Genomic DNA, 13,674 nt, shown 5'->3' with positions numbered 1-13,674 from the left:
ATACAGCTAAGTATGGTGACCCATACTCAGAATTGGTTCTCTGCATTTAACCCATCCAAAGTCGTGGCCTAATGGTTAGAGAGTCTGACTTGTAATCCTAAGGTTGTGGGTTCGAGTCTCGGGCCGGCCATGACTGAGGTGACCTTGAGCAAGGCACTGAACCCCCTAACTGCACCCCGGGCGCCGCAGTCATAAATGTGTGAGCATTTTGGATGGGTCAAAATGCAGAGAACGAATTCCGAGTATGGTTCACCATACTTAGCCGTATGTCATGTCACTTTTACTTTCAAAGTGCACACACACCTAGTGGGCAACCATTTATGCTGCGGCGCCCAGGGAGCAGTTATGGGGTTTTGGTGCCTTGCTCAAGGGTACCTCAGTTGTGGTATTTTATAGTTATACCCGGCCCGAGACTCGAACCCACAACCTTAGGGTTAGGAGTCAAACTCTCTAACCATTAGGCCACGACTTCCCCATGTTATATTTAGTAGATCAATCCTTAACTCACTTGGACTGATTGTCATGTTGAGGTCGTGCTCAAACAAAAAAATACAAGACATCACACAAAAGACAATAAACAGAAACCACCAGTGTAAATACTGTATGTTCAACAATATTGCATGCACAGAAATACTAAAATGAACACAGTATTATAGCAGCAGTTACCTGAGATATTGTAAAGGATCCAACAGTTTGATGGATATATATTGGAAGTGTGTGTATTTGGTGTAGGTCTGTGCAGTCCATACAGTTGATGTACTTGTGTGTCTTGTGCTCAGTTCAGTTATTAATGAGTATGATGGCTTGTGGAAAAAACTCTTACAGTCTGTTCATGAGGGCCCGAATGCTTTGGTACCTTTTTCCAGATGGCTGGTGGGGGAAGAGTGTGTGTGAGGGGTGTGTGGGGTCATCCACAATGCTGTTGGCTTTGTGGATACAGCATGTGGTGTAAATGTTAGATTATGCTAGATGAACACCAAGAAAGTTGGTGCTCTATACGATCTCTACAGATGATCCGTTGATGTTCAGCGGAGAGTGGTCGCTCACTGCTCTCCGGAAGTCAACAACCATCTCTTTGGTTTTATCAACATTCAGAAACAGGTTGTTGGCTCTGCACCAGGCAATTGGCTGTTGCACTTCCTCTCAGTATGCTGACTCATTGTTCTTTCTGATGAGACCCACCATGGTCGTGTTATCGGCGAACTTGATAATATGGTTTGATCTGCGAGAACAGCAGTGGACTGAGCATGCAGCCCTGAGGGGCTCCAGTGCTCAATGTGGTGGTGCTGGAGATGATGTTTCCAATACGGACTGACGGAGGTCTCCCAGTCAGGAAGTCCAGGATCCAGTTGCAGAGGGAGGTGTTCAGTCCCAGCAGGCTCAGCTTCCTAATCAGGTGCTGAGGGATGATTGTATTGAATGCTGAACTAAAGTCTATGAACAGCATTCATATGTACGTGTCTTTATTGTCCAGGTGGGTGAGGGCTAAATGAAGGGCCGTGGCAATGGCATCGTCCGAAGAGCGGTTTGGACGCAAACTGTGGGGGGTCCAGTGAGGGTGGTCTTGATGTGCCTCATGACAAGTTTCTTGAAGCACTTCATAACGATGGGTGTAAGTGTGACGGGATGGTAGTCATTGAGGCAGGACACTGTAGACTTCTTTGGGACTTCTTTCATCCGCTAGCTTTGCGCATTCTAGAGGTCTTCTCAGGTCTAAAGAAATGTACCCGACTCGAAGTGACCCGAATCACTTTTTACCTGGAGCCGACATATGCATAATGTTTTTTTTTTTTTTTAAAAAAGACCCAACCCGAGACAAACCGGAAAAATTAGCAATTTTTTTTTAACCCGAATGTTGCATAACTCTACACTAAAGTAACCACTACAGAGTGGATTCAAAATTGATTGACAGGTCTGTTTCAACGAAAATTAGCTTACCGCCAGCCACACATCGCCAGCCAAATGTCGCAAGCGGTCTAGGCAAACAGAGGAGAGGTTTTAAATGGACTCGATGTTCAAGGGTAGAAATTCAAATGAAATTGTAGTAAATCAGGTTGTTTTAACTGAGATTATCCTGCAATATCTTTTTTCAACTACATTTAAATTCTATGTTCTAGGCTAACCTGCAATTTTGTAAATAATCCTATTAATTCCCATTCCCATGGAAAGTTTCCAGCCATGAAAAGTCCAGATTTTTTGCAACCGTATTTGGATCCAATGGCAAACATTATGTTCGTCGTCAAACTGGGGACAGACTGAGCCGAATGTGTTTTAAAAAGTCAGTGAAAGGTGGAGGGGGACATGTCATGATTTATGAGTCCAGTACAAACAGGGTTGCAAAATTACGGGAATTTTCAAGGCTGGAAACTTTCCATGGAAATTAACAGGAATATATGGGAATTAACGGGAATATATGGGAATTATCTGTGAATTTAAAAAAAAATGCAGAGTTGCCTATAACAAGGAACTTAAATCTTGCAGCATAATTTTGTTTAAAACAAGAAGATTTAATGCAATTTAAGTTGAATTTGTACTCTGCATTCCTCAGTCACTTGCACACAGCACACTGCTTACTGGAGGGCCATTGAGGCCAAACCCCCTGCATTTACTTGCATTCTTCTACAGTATATGTACATTAACACTTTATTTTAGGCTCATTTAACTAGTTGCTTATTAGCATGAATATTAATAGAATATTGTCTATTTATTAGTACTTATTAAGCACATATTAATGCCTTATTCTGCATTACCTTATTCTACATTCTTAATTGTACCAATACCTAAACTTAATAACTACCTTACTAACTCTTAATAAGCAGTAAATTAGGAGTGTTAACAAATTCACAGATAATTTGATTCACACCCCCCACACACATACACTCACTTGAGAAAAAATGCTTTATTTTACATTTTGATTGTCACTTTTTTAGAAGGGCAAAGGGTGAGGGATACAGACAGTAAGGCATTACAATAATCCAAAGTAGAAATAACAAAAACGTGAACAAGTATTACTGCATCTCTTCCGAGTGTGGTTCCTCTCAATGTTTCTTCCTCATACCATCTCCGGTAGTTTTTCCTTGCCACCGTCACTTCCAACTTGCTTATTGTGGATAAGGACAGATGTTAGAGATATACACAATGTTCCATATTATTATGCACATGACAATTTTTATTTTTTTATTGTATGATTATAGATTAATTTTATTCTCAGCCATTATTTTACAACAATAATGTTATTACATGTGAAAGAACTGATAATGACAACAGTTTTATTGATATTTTGAAAAATAAAACACAAAATGCATTCAATGGATTATAATGAACTCAAAACAGAACTCTGTCATATTGTCAGGATCTAGCCTGGACTTTTGCCATGTGTTCTTTGTTTACATTTTGTGTTCACGTGTCTGCCCTGCCCTTGCCTAACTAATTCCCACCTCAGCACACCTGTCCCTTGACAATGTGTCTAATTGTTTTCATTATTTTGTCTTTGTTTTGTCATTTGTATGGTCTTCGTGTGAATCTGTTTTTATTTAACTATCCTGCATTTGGGTCTTTTTTATCAACAAAGACACCCTGGTTTTCTGACATTTATGTGCTCCATGGACAGATCATTTTTCTAAAAATAAACACAATTTAAAACAAAAAACCTATTTGTAGTTAAACTATTTACATTTTAATATATGCACCCTTCTTGGAGTTAACTTTAACAATTCTCTCATCTATTGTAAGTCCATGTATAGGTTCTTGCAGAATTTCAGTATTGCCTCCCAGAGTTGTTAGGAGGTATACTGCCACCCAAAATTATAGATCTTCATTTTAAGGGTGCTCCAGAGGTTCTCAATAGGATTGAGGTCAGGGGATGATGGTAGCCACATCATGATTTTTCCTCTTTTTATGCCCATAGAAATCAAGGAATCAATGGTGTTTTTTCCAGCATGGGATGGTGCGTTATCCTGCATGAAAATCATTTCATTTTGGAAGGCACGATTCTCTCTATACCATAGCAGAAAATGGTTTGTTAGGAACTCCACATATCCTGCAGAGATCATTTTGACACTGTCAGGGACCCTAAAGGGACCTATGATCTCACTTCCCAATATTCCAGCCCAAATCATCACTCCGCCACCTCCTTGCTGATGTCTCAGTTGTGTTTTATAACAGGGTGGCCCTTCAGCACCCATCCAGAAGTCCATCCATCTGGACCATCAATTATAGCATGGAATTCACAATTGAAAAGTAACCTTCATGTAATTCTTAGCCCATTGCAAACGTTTCTCTTTGTGAGTTTTGGTTAGGGGAGGTTAAAATTCAGCTTTACGCACAAATGATCCTGCATTGAGAGGTTCTTGGGACTCCTGAGATGCCAGCAGCATCAAATACCTGTCTGCTTTTTTTTTTTTAAAGCTGCCCTCCTAATAACATTAATCTGTCCGAAAGAAACCTTTCTTAATAAACATTTATCTGATCTAATTCTTCTTGGCTGTGAATCACTGACAAATCTTTTGACAGTTCGATGATCTCTTTTCAGTTTTCATGATATATCAATTGTTTTCATGCCTTTTGCAAGACATTGCACTATTCGTCGCTTTTCATCTTCTGAAAGATCTTTCTTCCTCCCAATATTGCATAAGAACTGTGATTTGCTTAATAATGTGCAACAACCTCTTTAAGTTGGTTTCCCTTTAACTAAGATCACCTGGCAAACTAATTACCTAACCTGTCTAAGATTGATACCAGTTGTCTTAAAACATGAGAAATAAAACAAACACTTTCTTTGAAAAAACTAAAACCTAAAAACTATTTTTTTTCTTCTTTAAAGCTGCTTTGAGACAATGTTAAAAGTGCTATACAAATAAATTAAATGAAATGTTGCCTCTCATCTGGCTTTGCTGATATAGTAGTGAAATAAAGTAGCGATCAATTGTGTCAAAAGCTGCACTAAGGTAAGCATCATGAACAAAAAAAAACACAAGCTGTGCGGTCTCTGTGCTATTATGAGGCTTAAATCCTAAATGATTCCTTTGTAGGTATGAGCATAACAGCTCTGAAACAACATTTTATAGGATATTGGAGATAAAGGGGAGGTGTTATCTGAGAAAGATGTAGGTAAATAAATGTATGCTGGTTGGTGATTTTAAGAAACAAAACATTAAGGTGCTGGTCAGAAACTGTAATGTTATTTACAGCATTAGCTATAATTTTATATTTTTGCTTTTAAATTATTTGTCTAAATTTTCTAATTATTTGTCTAAATGGCTGATATGCTTCGGCATTAAAATAGTTAATAGAGTTATTGTTCCTGTATATTGATGGTATGTGCTTTTCTACAGTGGTAGTTAATTTTGCTACAGTAATAGATAGAAATTTAAAAATAGGACTATCTTTATCTTAAAATTGGTTTGAGAGATATGCTGATCTAGAAGCACTAAAAGATTTACTGTGTCTCAGGAGGCTTTACATTTACATTTACAGCATTTGGCAGACGCCCTTATCCAGAGCGACGTACATAAGTGCTTAATCTCTAACATTGAATACATTAATGCTGGTTCACTAGGTTACATACTTAAGATACCATGAGTTTAAAACATTTGTTCAAAGTTACAATGAAAAAGTTTTTTTTTAATGCAAAAGATAAGGAAAGAAGTGCTAGTTGAAGTGTTTCCTGAATAAGTAGGTCTTCAACCGCCGCTTGAAAATAGCCAGTGACTCAGCTGTCCGGACCTCTAGGGGAAGTTCATTCCACCACCTTGGTGCCAGAACAGAGAAGAGTTGCTTTCCTTCCATGCTAATTGAGATGCTAACAGTTTGTCATGGATGGCTTGGACTATACCATGCCTGAACACCAGGGGGACATTCTGGCAGGCTTTGTTTGTGTTGTGCCATGTACCTTTTCATTTTGTTTTATCATCACTTTATACTTTACCTGTTCCCACATCTGCACACCATTGCACACCTGTTCCTTACCAATTACCTTCCCTGTGGTTCTGCATCTATTGTGTCCTTAATGTTGCATTCCTCATGTTTATTGGATTTGTTCTCTATTTTATGCTCTTGTTTTTTTATTTTGTTGTATCTTGTTTATTTTGTAGTTTAGTTTATTTTACTTCCCTCGTGTTTCTTTTTGTTTAGTCAGTCTAGATTTGAAAAATAACACATTATAGAACATAATATAAGAGAACACTTTCAGATTCCTCCCGATTATTGGTGTTAATCTGGCAGAATAAAGATTTTTTTGTTGAAGTGCCTTGGTTATTTTGTAAAACACTGTTCCAGTAGCATGTTTAAGCCACAAGAAAATTTCTTCAAATGTTGAGCAATGAAGATTACATTATTTCTGAAAAAATCAAGTGTTCATAAATTGTTCTCAAATTTTGATCTCCACCGTATAAATATTGTTTCAGAGCACCAACTGGACATCTGGCAGATCAGCGACCATAACCTGCTGTATGAAACATCACCACACTGCATTGGGTAAGGCCAAAGAATATAATATAGTTACCTCTGACTCACAAAGGCATGCATCATTATCTCCTACATGGAAAGCTACCTTTGAGATCCTTTACTTGCCTAAGACTCTATGATTACCTGCTACCTCCAGTGCCCAGTGCTGCTGGAGCCCCTAAAGGCCTAACTATTCTCACATGTCTCCTATAACCCTTGCTCTTTCAGGTTTCTCAGGTGAAGGTGCATAATTGAGGAGAGCAAACCAGTTAGACGTGTGAAGTGGAGAAGAGTGGTGCTCCTGTGGGCAAGCCTTAGTGTCAGCTTTGGCTTTGCAACTATTCCACCAAGTCTTTCTTTTAGCCTCGAAATCCACATTTGAAAAGCAGCAGAAATGCATACCCATAGAATGGTGGGCATCATAATTGTCACGATGTGACACGGTGAGACAAAGGCGAGTGAGGATCCAAATGCAGTTTAAAGGTTTTTACTAAACAAAACACAAACAAACAGGCAGGCAACACGGAACAAACAGGAAACGGGAACATGGACATGCACACACCAACAACAAAAACGACCAACCACATTGAAGTGAACAGACAGAGTATATATAATGAACGAGAACCAATCACAAAACAGAGACAGACAAGGACTAAGACAAAACACCTGGGGAAGAGAATGAATGTAATTAGTGTCCATGGTAACAGATAGGTGGGCGGGGTCAACAATTAACATCAGGGAGAGACGGCAGACAGAAACAAGGGGAAAACACAGACAGACACATTACAGAGCCCCCCCCCCCCCCCCCCCCCCTATGAGCGGCTTCCAGACGCTCCCAATTCCACAAAACCCAGTTCAGGCGGGTGGAGCAAAGGCGCAACCAGGGTGGTAGGGCGGGTCGGGTTCGTGTAGTGGTGCAGGAGGCCAGGGCGGCGCCGGCAGAGCAGGAGGCCAGGGCGGCGCCGGCAGAGCAGGAGGCCAGGGTGGTGCCGGAGGCAGAGCCAGAGACCAGAGCAGGACCGGAGACCAGGGTGGTGCTGGAGGCGGAGCCAGAGACCAGAGCAGGACCGGAGACCAGGGTGGTGCTGGAGGCGGAGCCGGAGGCCAGAGCAGGACCAGAGACCAGGGTGGTGCTGGAGGCGGAGCCAGAGACCAGAGCAGGACCGGCGGCCAGGGTGGTGCTGGAGGCGGAGCTAGAGACCAGAGCAGGACCGGAGACCAGTGTGGTGCTGGAGGCGGAGCCAGAGACCAGAGCAGGACCGGCGACCAGGGTGGTGCTGGAGGCGGAGCTAGAGACCAGAGCAGGACCGGGGACCAGGGTGGTGCTGGAGGCGGAGCCAGAGACCGGAACGGAGTTGGCAGCCAGGGTGGTGCTTTGGGCCTATGAACAGGGACAGGAGGTAGAAGGGCTGGCAAGTCCAGCGAAGCAAAACACAGGAAAATAGAAACATGCATAGGTTCAGGCCAGGCAGAGAGTTCAGGTAGCTTGGGTGTCATGATGTCGACCGCGTTCTCTGACTCAGTCATATCGGTCGACCCGGCCGATTCGGCTGGTTCCGTCAGCTCGGGCCGGTTCCTTCGACTCGGTCGGTTCGGCAGGTTCCGTCGACCTGGTCGGTTCGGCAGGTTCCTTCGGCCCGGTCGGTTCCGTCGACCCGGACGGTTCTGCAGGTTCCTTCGACTCGGTCGGTTCCGTCGACCCGGTCGGTCCGGTCGGTCCGGCAGGTTCCATCGACCCGGCAGGTTCCGTCGACCCGGTCGGCTCGGCAGGTTCCATCGACCCGGTCGGTCCCGTCGCCCTGGTCGGTTCGGCAGGTTCCGTCGAACCGGGTGCCCATCTGGTTCTGTCGACCCGGTCGGTTCGGCAGGTTCCGTCGACCCGGTCGGTTCGGCAGGTTCCGTCGACCCGGTCGGTTCCATCGACCCGGTCGGTTCCATCGACCCGGTCGGTTCCGGCGACCCGGTCGGTCCGGCAGGTTCCTTCGACCCGGCAGGTTCCGTCGACCCGGTCGGTTCCGGCGACCCGGCTGGTCCCGGCGACCCGGCTGGTCCAGCTGGCGGCTTAGGGATGCCGGCCGCCCGAGCCGACCTCATCGGGGTATCCGCCAGTTTGGAGACCAGCCGGTTAGCACGGACCTCAGCCGAGCTCGCCAGTACGGTAGCCATGGGAACTGGCTCAATCACGGATGTGCACGGGACTGGTCTGGGCGGAGGCACTGTGGAGCATTCGGGCGTCCGTGGCTGATTCCACTCTGTGGCCCACGGATCCCGATGCTTGCTGCCCCCCCCCAAAAAATACTTACGGCCGGCTTCCGTCTCTACAGTCCTCACGCTCAGCGTGGACCCGTCCAGGAGCAACGCCAAGTTGACGAACTCCGAGAATGTCTTTATTTCTCTGGTAGACGGCATCAAATACCGCAGGATCTCCCTTAGTCCGTGCTTAAAAATGTCTTTGAGCGCCTTCTCATCGAAGTTGACCTCGCTGCACAGGTCCAAGAATACCTCCGTGTACTCCTCAACTGGGGCGTCCTCCTGACGTAGGCAAAACAGGATTTCTGCTGGATCCATGTGTGGTTGGTCGTTCTGTCACGATGTGACACGGTGAGACAAAGGCGAGTGAGGATCCAAATGCAGTTTAAAGGTTTTTACTAAACAAAACACAAACAAACAGGCAGGCAACACGGAACAAACAGGAAACGGGAACATGGACATGCACACACCAACAACAAAAACGACCAACCACATTGAAGTGAACAGACAGAGTATATATAATGAACGAGAACCAATCACAAAACAGAGACAGACAAGGACTAAGACAAAACACCTGGGGAAGAGAATGAATGTAATTAGTGTCCATGGTAACAGATAGGTGGGCGGGGTCAACAATTAACATCAGGGAGAGACGGCAGACAGAAACAAGGGGAAAACACAGACAGACACATTACAATAATGCTCTGAAGCTATGTCTTTTCAGAATAGACTGGGGATCTTTTCAAGATAGAGTCATAGATAGAATCATGTGCCCCTTTTCCACAGAGGTAGTTTGAGTGCTGGTTCGGAGCCAGAGCCTAATTTAGAACCAGTTCTTTCTTTTTCGACAGCCAAAACACCGGCTCTGAACCAGGAAAAGTGGTTTTTAAGTAGCACCAAAACATTGCTGGTCTAGACTTAAGAACGTACATACGTTAGGGGCTGGGGTCGGGGCTACTGTTAGTGCTTTGACAATGTACCTTAAGTATACTAATCTTTAATACACTTTTACTATACCGTAATATGATACATTATCAGCACACATGATAGTAGGTAGCTACATGCTAAGGCTAAATTTTTTCTGTGTTAATGATAAAATAATGTTATGTACTTTCTTGATTACAACCTACGTTAATACAAATTACATTGAGCTGCATGTACTTTACACATTGGATTTGCCGCGTTTGGATGCTAATGTAGGTTCACAAAGCCATGAGCATTAACAGTAAAGCAACATCTGCCATCGTTGTTGTGTTTGTGTTTGCCGCTGCTGCGCTAATGTTGCTGTGTAATGTGACATGTATACAGTGATGTCAGACTCGGCCCTGTGATGGCTCTCTAACCGATGGAACGGCAAACCGGTTCTTAGAAGGTTCGCCAGTGGAACCAACTTTGAACCAGCACCAGCACTAGCTCTGAACCAGCACCCGGTTCTTTTTGGTGGAAAATGGGTAATGGATAACTTCTATCAATCTATTTTTAAGAAATATAACTTTCTACTGTCAACCTGCCAATGACCCAAATTACTGCACTATAGTCAGCAAAGGATTGATTTCAAAAGAAGTAGAAGAAAGTTTTTGGAAAGCCCCTTCAGAACTATATTTCTGGTGCACAGAAGGTGCACAGGAAATCCCCTCACAGTGAAATAAACATAGTATTCAGACACATTTTTTTTTTATGCCTAGTGCATGTCAAAAAAATTTTCAATTTGTAAAACATAAAAAAGTATGTATTCATAAGCATAAAAATATGGTATGATAAAAAATTTAGTATAACATTACTATTTTTTGTTGAGCTGGGACATTCACAAGCATTGTGGTCAAATTTTGGCACATTCCTCATGTTAAATCATGTACCTCAATTATTAAGAGCATGTTGTGAAATCTTTCATGGCATACCTGTCTGGAGATGATTACGCACTGTATTCTTCTACCAGTCAACTGATTGCCTCTTTAAACCCCCCATCCCAGTCAGACAAATAGTGACAAGATTCTTGTCATTAAAAATAATTCAGTCACAGCGATTAAAGCTGAAGGCAACACATTTTGTTCCATTATACAATCAAATGGGTAAAAGAATAGCATAAAATTTCTCAGGAACAAAATTATTAAGCAACACTTAAAGCTACAGAGTCATAGTTCACACAGTAAACATTCCTTCCAGTAAATTTGTTTTAAAAATATGCAGATAAAAAGTTTAACTAACCATTTCAAGACATATATGGAATATTCCAGACAGGGCATTGACGCTTACCATACAAAGAGACATCTATTCTTAGATCCATTTGCCATGGATACGTTTACAAAACTGGTTGGTTTGTGTGCTTTTCTACTCAAATCAACACTGCTCCCAGGGCTAACATAAGATAAACTGACAGAATTATAATTTATCCCCACAGTATTGTTTGAACCCAGAAATCTAAATTTCTAGTGGAGATGCTGCAGTCTTTGGAACTAGTTAGTCTAGCTAGACTGGCTAATGTTATCTAAATTAGTATTACAATACTACATGATAAAAGGACAATAAAACAACCAAAACTGATATGAATAGAAGAAAATGAAAAGAAAACTTGAAGCTGATGTTAAATGTATGCTTCATTGATGAGCAGATGATAAACTTCATACATTACAATCAACCCTATTGCCTGTACAATGAATGAATGACTGTTGCTGAAATGTGCTCCTCATTTTCACCGCTTAGATGTCAACATCAAATTGCACAGGTCTCTGCACTGATTGGGCAGAGCTGCATAGATTCGCTTAATACACAAATGTATCAATTGCCAAACATCTATTTTTATCAGTTTGTTATATCTACAACAAATGGCTTTTGTCAGAAAAATGTCATTATATATTTTTATTCTGTTAATTCTTATTTCTTTTATTATTCGTTAATTCCTTTATCATTAATTATGTTTACCTTCTGCTCTGTGTTTATGTTCTGTAAAGCTGCTGTGAGACAATGTCTATTGTAAAAAGCGCTATACAAATAAACTTGAATTGAATTGAATTGAATTGAATTATTAGTTATCTATATTTAATGATGTTTAAAAAATACAAAAACAAAATATATGTACAAAAACACATTTTTTAAAGGAAAACCTATCACTCCTGAGAGCAACCCATTTTGTAGAAGCAGTCTGCATCTCTAGGTGCTTGATTTTATACTGTACCCCTGTGGCCATGGAAGTGATTGGAACACCCGAAGTCAATGATTTTGAGGGATGTTTCAAAACTTTTGCCAATGAAGTGCATGTAAATACATTCATATTTAAATCATAATTGTGCAATACTAGACATGGTGTTGTGTAGTATATTCAATTTTAATCCTTTCAAAGTACACAATTTGCCTTTTCTCACAAACATGTCTATACAAACATTATTGACATACTGTGACTACTGTGTAAAATATTATTATTTATTTCTTTTTTAATATTATTTATTAGTATTTTTAGGACCCCTTTTCAACATTTGTAGTAGTTAACCTTCATATTTGGAATATTAAGCTCATTCTTTGTATATGTTTATAATAATAATTGGATGGATTATAGGTCTTTAGATATAGTGTAAATCTTCATAAATACATTAATTACAACTAAAATAAACATCTAGAGGCAGATTCATTTCACTTCATCTAGTTTCTTGTCACTTCATTTTTTGGAATAATGGTGCATTTCTTTGCTCAATTTTAAATTACATGGCTATGCTGGACATATTTTGCATTCTGACATTTTCCCCTTCCACTATTAGTGAACCTAGTCTGATATTTTTCATTTCAAACATTGCAATTTTCACTTCTATCTGTCAAGTTTATTATGTATAATTGTACATAATAGTATAATAGGAAACACTAGATACAATTTCACTTATACTTTTCCCCTCTTCAATTCTTTTCTGAAAGTTTCCTGTGCCCAGAGTGTTGTAAAAGTGTTTTTCCCTGACCTACAACGTTTAAACATTTTCTATTCTTCTTATTATTTAATGTATAGTCTCTCTCTCACTCTCTCTCTCTCTCTCTCTTGCTCTCTAACGAGATGTCCTAGCCACAACATGCCTGTATTTCTTAAACAAATGACACTATAGCAGTTTAATTGTGTCAAACATTATGTAAACAAATACTTGTAGTAGAGAAAGTTTCCTTTGTTGAATTTGATAGACATATTAGCACCAGAAGAGGGCCATATTATGCCATTATTGCAGCAGGTTCCGACTATTTCTTATTCTGTATCAAATGTCAAATGAATTTCATTTATATGGACATGGATATAAATCCTCATCAAATCCTCATCCTCATTCATGAACAATTTCTTACTGGATGCAATGGTAATAGCATCTAGGATTGTGCATTAATGTGAGTGCTTATGCAAATAATGGAAATACTATAATCATATAAAACAAATACATATATAATTATTTCAATAAATAAATTCAAATAAAATAAATAATTTCATAAATTTAAATAGTATATATTACATAAATAATAATAATAATAAAATAATACCAAATCACCTACATAAAATTTAAAATGAATTAGTCTTAAAATGTGCTCAAAATGTGCAGATTGTAATGCCTTAGAAAGCAATCATCTGCGTTATATCTTTCAATCACACATACGTTACACCCTCTAGCATTCAAACACACAGTGTAGAGTTTTTACATGATTTGCATATGAATTGAACAGGACAGTTGTGAATTGGTACATAAACTTCAAACCATCCACCTAAAAGCAAAGCCAAAGAAAAACAAGAAAATTTGTTTCAGTACAGAAATAATACACTTCGGATTTTTTCCAAGAGTCTCTTTTGTGTATTTAGATTTAAATATAGTTAAGACAGAAGATATTTTATACTTTTATGTTTAAGAACAAAGTATAGAAATTATTATGGTCTAAAGTGTACATGTGTGACAACACGCACAACAGGAGATAGGAATGCAGTGAGAAAGGGTATGGGTTGTGAGAAGCATTTGATGCCCTGCCTCT

Source organism: Tachysurus fulvidraco, chromosome 5 (assembly GCF_022655615.1).
Source record: "Tachysurus fulvidraco isolate hzauxx_2018 chromosome 5, HZAU_PFXX_2.0, whole genome shotgun sequence".
In the NCBI taxonomy this organism is placed as follows: Eukaryota; Metazoa; Chordata; class Actinopteri; order Siluriformes; family Bagridae; genus Tachysurus; species Tachysurus fulvidraco.
This window is presented reverse-complemented; position numbering follows the sequence as displayed.